Below are 6,229 nucleotides of genomic sequence, written 5' to 3'. Positions count from 1 at the left end.
AAGGTCATTCTTAAGGGGGCCTCCTAGGAGTGTGCCTTTTCATCTTTTTCTTTTCTTTTTTTTTAATTACCTCAGGAAATCCCTTTTAAGGGCTATTGGAGGCACCAAATTGAATTTGATACCAAAAAGTTCTTGGGTTTAGTTGGGCTCACAGAGGAGTTGGTGCTTTTTAATCCTTAATCTGCAAAAATGCACCTCGGAAAATTCTTGTCAAAGCCTGACTTTTATTTATTTATTTATTTATGGTGGGTAGGGGGAGCCCTCCAAAATCCATCAGGCATTGAAAAGAATTTTGAGGTAATTTTTTTTTCAGAAAAGGGATTTAAAAGCATCAAGTCCCCAATATAAAATGAATAATTTTTTGGTCTCAAATTCAATCCATACATTTTTTGAGGCATTTTTAAACCAATAAGGATGGGGATTTTAATTTTTTTAATCCCTTCTCTGAAAAAAATTACCTCTGAAAATTCTTCTAAATCCTCTTTGAAGCTTCTTATTCAATTTGGCATCAAATATGCTTGGGCCCAAGCGCCTGTTGTTACAGCCTAGTACACAGGGCCATAAAGGCAGGGCATCCAGAGTAGAGGGAGTCCCTGGGTGGTATAATGGTACCTCTGGGCTTCGCCACTCGATTTGCACTAAGGAAAAGGAATTAGGAAATCAACAGCACCCAGTAAAAAGTCACTGCCAATGCCACCAAGCCTCTTCCTGGAGCCTAGAAATCTGTGCCCAAGCCAGTCCTATTTTAGTCATTAACTGTGGTCACCTCAGACATTATCAACAATCTTAAAGGTTTAGAGAACCTGACTAGGAGGAATGGGCATGCTTAGTCCTGAGAAAAGAAGACTGAGGGGCACCGGATAACAGTTTGCAAATATGTTATGGGATGTTATAAAGAGGACAGTGATAAATTGTTCTCCATGTTCACTGAAAGTAGGTTGAAAATAAATGGGTTTAATCTGCAGCCAGGGAGATCTAGGTTAAATATTAGGAAGAACTTTCTAACGGTAAGGGTAGTTAAGCTCTGGAATAGGAAACTATCCCAGGGAGGTTGTAGAGTCCCCATCATTGGAGGTTTTTAAGAACAGGTTGGACAAACACCTGCCAGAGATGGTCTAGATCTACTTGGTCCTACCTCAGCACAGGGGGCTGGACTTTATTACTTTTCAAGGTCCCTTCCAGCCCTTCATTCCTATTATTCTATACTGCCACCAAGCTACTTCCTAAGCCTGCCTCAGCTTCCATTGCCGCTGAATGCACACCGGGCACTGTCCTCTTCCTGCTCCTCAGTGGGAGCAGAGCAAACTCCCACAACCAGCCCTGGCCTGCCCCAATTCAGTGCTTCCTCCAGCCTCCCCAAGAAAACACCAGGAGTTGAGTACCTCAGCACTACCAGCTGCAGGCCACTTCAGCCAGACACTTCCTCACTCTCTGCTAGAAATGGGACTGGAGACTTTCAGAGTAGCCCTGATACACACAGCAAGTGTAATGTCACTCTTGCTCCAGCCTCTATGACTGCTTTCAATCAGCCAAACATTTTGGGTGATGGTTCCCATTCTGTTTAGTTTCCTAATCCATCAGGCAATAGGGTTTTCAGGATCCCTTGGGATGGATATTATTTTGTTTGGGAGAAAAGAACTTCCACTATAGTGCTGCCTAGGCTGTCTCATTTCCCAGCTGCCTTCTCTTTTGATGTTACAGACTGTTCTCATTTGGGGGCTTTGCTTTCATGGCCCAGACATCTTCACCCATGTTCACTAGCTCTTTCGGAGGTTCAAAATCACCCTCCTCATACTTCTAATATCACAAAAGAGGGGAAGCCACAGAAATGTAACACCAGGACAAAGGAAAAAGAAGTCTAAAGCTAGGTCAATTTTCCTTCAAAATATACAGACAGGTGCCATATGTAATGAGGAGTCCCACATTTCCCTTTCAGATTAAAATATTTCCTCTGATTAAAATTCCTCACGTTTTAAGACCCTGGTAGTCAAGAACAAAACTAGGAGAAAATGTAGAAACTCTTTATTGCATTTAGAGGAAGAAAGTAATAATAAAAAACTAAACAAAAGGGCAGGCTTAATTAATTAATCATCCTGCTTCTCCTGCCATACCTTTTCCCTCTCAGAACAGGGTCAGGAGGGTCATTGTATGGATTCTAGCCTTTAGTCTGTTTCTCTATGGGGCTTGCCTAGGTGGATGAGATTCCGATCTCCTACATTAAGGGCCTCAAGGATTTTGCTAAATCCATGCTAGCATGGATGGACACCTTGTCATACATCCTTTCCTACAGTATTAAAAATCAACACACTTGGAGCAGTTCTTAAAAAAGGTTGTTTCTTAACAGACATCTTCTTTTAGGCTGCTTTCATAGATGTAATCTGCTTCTTTGCTAAAGCTATAGTGTGCAATGTGATGTTCTGAAGATATGTGGCTCTCACCCTGGAAGGCTGAAGACCAGAAAAAATAGCAATCACAGAGTTCGATGGGTGAACTCCATAAGTTGGGGGTGTCCACTCTATGGGTGAAATCCTGACCCCACTGAAGTCAGTGGAAGTTTTGCCATTGATTTAAGTGGGTCCAGGATTTCACTATACCTCAAATGATCCAGGGATTTTGATCTCCTCAGAGAGGCAGAACAGCACCAAACTAATAGAATTCAGAGCAGTCTGCAAAGCCCTGGTTCTGTGGATTAAAATCAGCACATCCTTATTATGATACACAATAGAACAGTCCTGGCCTACCTCAACAAGCTGGGGGGCATCCGATCCTCATGTCTCCACAAGAAAACAACTTTTATTCACCGTGGCAAAGAATAATCTCTACTCAATGAAGAAGGTTTTTGCACAGGATCTAATTCTGCATACAAATCCATACAGGCTAAACTCAGTCATGCTTTTTAAAGACAATATCTAGAAGGTAAAAGCTGCTTTGTTACATGATTGCTACACTTCTATAACGATCCATTAAGAAGTTTAATAACACAGCTTCTTTGACTAAACAGATTAAACAAACCCACTGTTCTTAAAACATATAAAAATTCCTCAGATCTGGTACCATTCTAGCATCATTCTATCCTAGAATTCCTCCAGAATGGTTTATGGAGAGGACGGAACATTAATTCTCTATAGTCTAGGTGTCTGCTTTACCAAGTAACCTACAAAATTAAAGACATATTTAAAAAAATTAGGCTCCAAATCTAAGTAAGAACAGAAAGGGAATTCCACATAGTGATGTTTGATGCACGAGTATCCTTTCTCTACTTTCCCTCTTAAGTTTAGGAATATCATCCTGTACAATATGATTGTCATCTTGGACTTCATACAAAAGAAAAATCTCAGCCTTTTTGCACATCAGTTGCATTTTGGTATGTTCAGATAGTCACATTTCAAAGCCTCTGGCTATATTAGACTCTGTCAGACTCAGCTGGTGGGTGGCACTATCTTGATTTTTTGAGTTCCATCATTGCAAGGGGATCAATGGATGTCCAAACCTTCTGTGTTGCTGTCCCAAGGAATTGGAACTTGTTTCCTGTGGGGCTTATGGCACAGCTCACCTTTCCTTAATTTTAAAGGTTAAAAACTTTACTCTTTTAGATGTGATCGAGTGGCTAGAGAATGGGGCTAGAAACCAGGACCTGAGCTCTAATACCGGCTCTAGCATTGACTGACCTTGGATAAGTCACTTATCCTCTCTTTGCTTCAGTTTCCCCAAATGGGGATATTTATACCTATCTCATAGCAGGGTTGGGAGGCTTAACTACCTAATAGTTGAACAGTGCCTTGAAAATTGTAGAGTACCAAGTAATATATTTAATCACTCTCAGGCCCTGGGTAGGATTCTCCCTATTGCAATGCATGTTATAATAATTTGGCCATTTATGTGCAAAGAATATTAAACATAAACAGAACACAAGATTGCACTGTGAAGTGACTAAAATAAATCAGATTACTTAACAATTTAGCATTTTTAGTCGTACACTTCAGAAAGGGTCTCATACTTAAAAATGGTTGGCCTTCTTTGTCTTCTGATCCCGAGAGGTGGGAGGGGGGACAACTGGAGATGTAAACACCTCTTGAAAGCTGTAAGTTTATCAGCTGTATGTTACTTATGCCCCAGCTGAAAAATCTCTGGATAGAAAATGTGAGAGACTCACTTTACATGCACTAAAAAAACAGCTTTTCCTATCCTGGGTCTCCTGGACATGGATTCTTACCCTTTATCTGAAATGTTATTATTGAATAAACTGCTACAGCAGCAGAAATCACACCTACTCCATTGAAAATGAAGAAATTTACAGTATAACAGGAAAAAACAACATAAAGGGCTTGCCTTTGCTAGGAAAGAATGTGTGTGTTCTGATATGTGTTAGCATGCTAGTGTTGATAAGGTAACTTGTAGTTTTAACATGTTAGCAGATCAAAGTAATACCTAGGGAAGAGCCTATCAGGCTAATGAGTTAAAAATGCAATTTGCCTTGTCTGCACTAGGATTTTAACATGTTAAAAACCAGGGGCAGATGGCACCTCCCAATTAAATGGGTGCACTTTGCTAAACTGCTGAGGAGGGACTGACCACCTGCAGCTACACTTTGTGCCCTGGCACTGCAACCCTAATCCTGGCTGTTTGAGGAAGGGAGGTCCCGGTGGTGGTGGCTGGGGGAGGGAGTTCCTGGAAAGCAAGCAACCCTACTCCATACCCACCCTACAGCAGCGGCTCTTCTCTGGGCATTGCAACCTGGTGCATGGTGTCGCATCACCGCTCAGGTTTCGCTTACTCTTGGTTTATGTGGATGTGGATGATCATTGGGAAGTATTGTGTCAGGGCCTCCAATGTGTGACAGATATGGTAGTGGACAATCCTTGTGGGGCTTTTGCACCCTGGCTCAGCTAGTAGTTTCTTCAGGGGGACAGTCTTTGGGGGAATTGCTAACAGGTTATGTGTCAACAACAGGAAAAAACACTTTTGATTTTCTTGTAAAACCAACAGGGACAGATGCTGAAAAATATTCAGGGACCCATGGTCACCCTAACTGCAGGAATCCTCCTGCTTTTCCATCTCCCTCTTCTCTGTGTTCCCCAGGTCAGAGCTGTGTGCTGTAACATTACAGGCACTCCCCAGCTTTTCCTTCCCCCTTTGGGCCCTGAAGTGGTGTGATGGCATATACTGGTGTTTATCAAACCCAATCTCAGCTCCAAAATATCAGAGACATTTTGTCTTCCGAGGTCTCTGACTCTGAGGCAGATGTGGTTCCTGTACCCTCAGAAGCCGACAACGCTGAGAGCAACAGGATCCCCCCTTTCTTGCCATCCTTCTGCATGACAGGGGCATTTACTCCCCCCTCCCCATTTCACACAGTGTCTGCATTCACAGCACTGTGGGGCGAGGGTCAGCTGTGTAGTGTGCCCCTTATCTAATTCAAGCATAAGGGTGAGTGAGTTGGGGGGGGCTGATCCAGGTGATGGGCCCTGCCTGGCTGCCCCATGCAGCCCTCCCCCTCCTTCCAACATCTCCGGGAAACACAAGCAGAGGCAGGGACAAGCCGAGACACCAGCATCAATCACCCCTCCCGCCCCACCCCCTGCTTCTGACTGACACCCCCTCGTCCAACCACCCCGGCACATGCCCTCCCCACGGCCAATGGGAAGGGAGGAGGGCGGAAGATCCCCACTTCAAGGCTGGTTGAGCTGTGCAGGTAGGCGCTGGGATGTGGGAGCCGAAGCTGGAGCTGGTGCAATCGGGGAAGGGGGCTGTGAAGCGACGGGCCGGGGATCCCTGGGCAGGGCAGGCAGAGGGGTTGCGGTGCAAGGCAGTGGGGGGGTCTGTGGCTTTGCAAGTGCATGTTGCCGGGAGAGAGGGAGCGTGTGGCTGGCAGAGGGACCGATCACCCCCTATGGTGCTGCCATAGACAACAGGCCAAGTAGTGCTGGGAGCCCCAGTCCTGCAACTTTGTGTGAGGAGTCAGTTGGGCTGGGGGGGGTTGGGGGGGGCAGAACTTTGTCGGATCGCCCCTGGTTCCTGCTGCTCTGCCAGGAGCCGAGCGGCTGTGCCTGTTCCAGGCAGGCAGAGAGGAGCGAGTGCTGAGAGCTAATTCACCAGGCCAAGGCGGGGGGAGGGGGAAGACGGAGGAATGATTATTGCACAGCCAGAAAGTGAGTTTGGGGTGGGGGGGGAGACAGGGGGGGAGAGAGCCTTCCCTTTGAACCCAGCCATTGCACGCAAATCCCAAGGG

This window comes from Terrapene carolina, unplaced genomic scaffold (assembly GCF_002925995.2).
Source record: "Terrapene carolina triunguis isolate 2854851 unplaced genomic scaffold, T_m_triunguis-2.0 Scaffold193, whole genome shotgun sequence".
Lineage (NCBI taxonomy): Eukaryota > Metazoa > Chordata > Testudines > Emydidae > Terrapene > Terrapene triunguis.
This window is presented reverse-complemented; position numbering follows the sequence as displayed.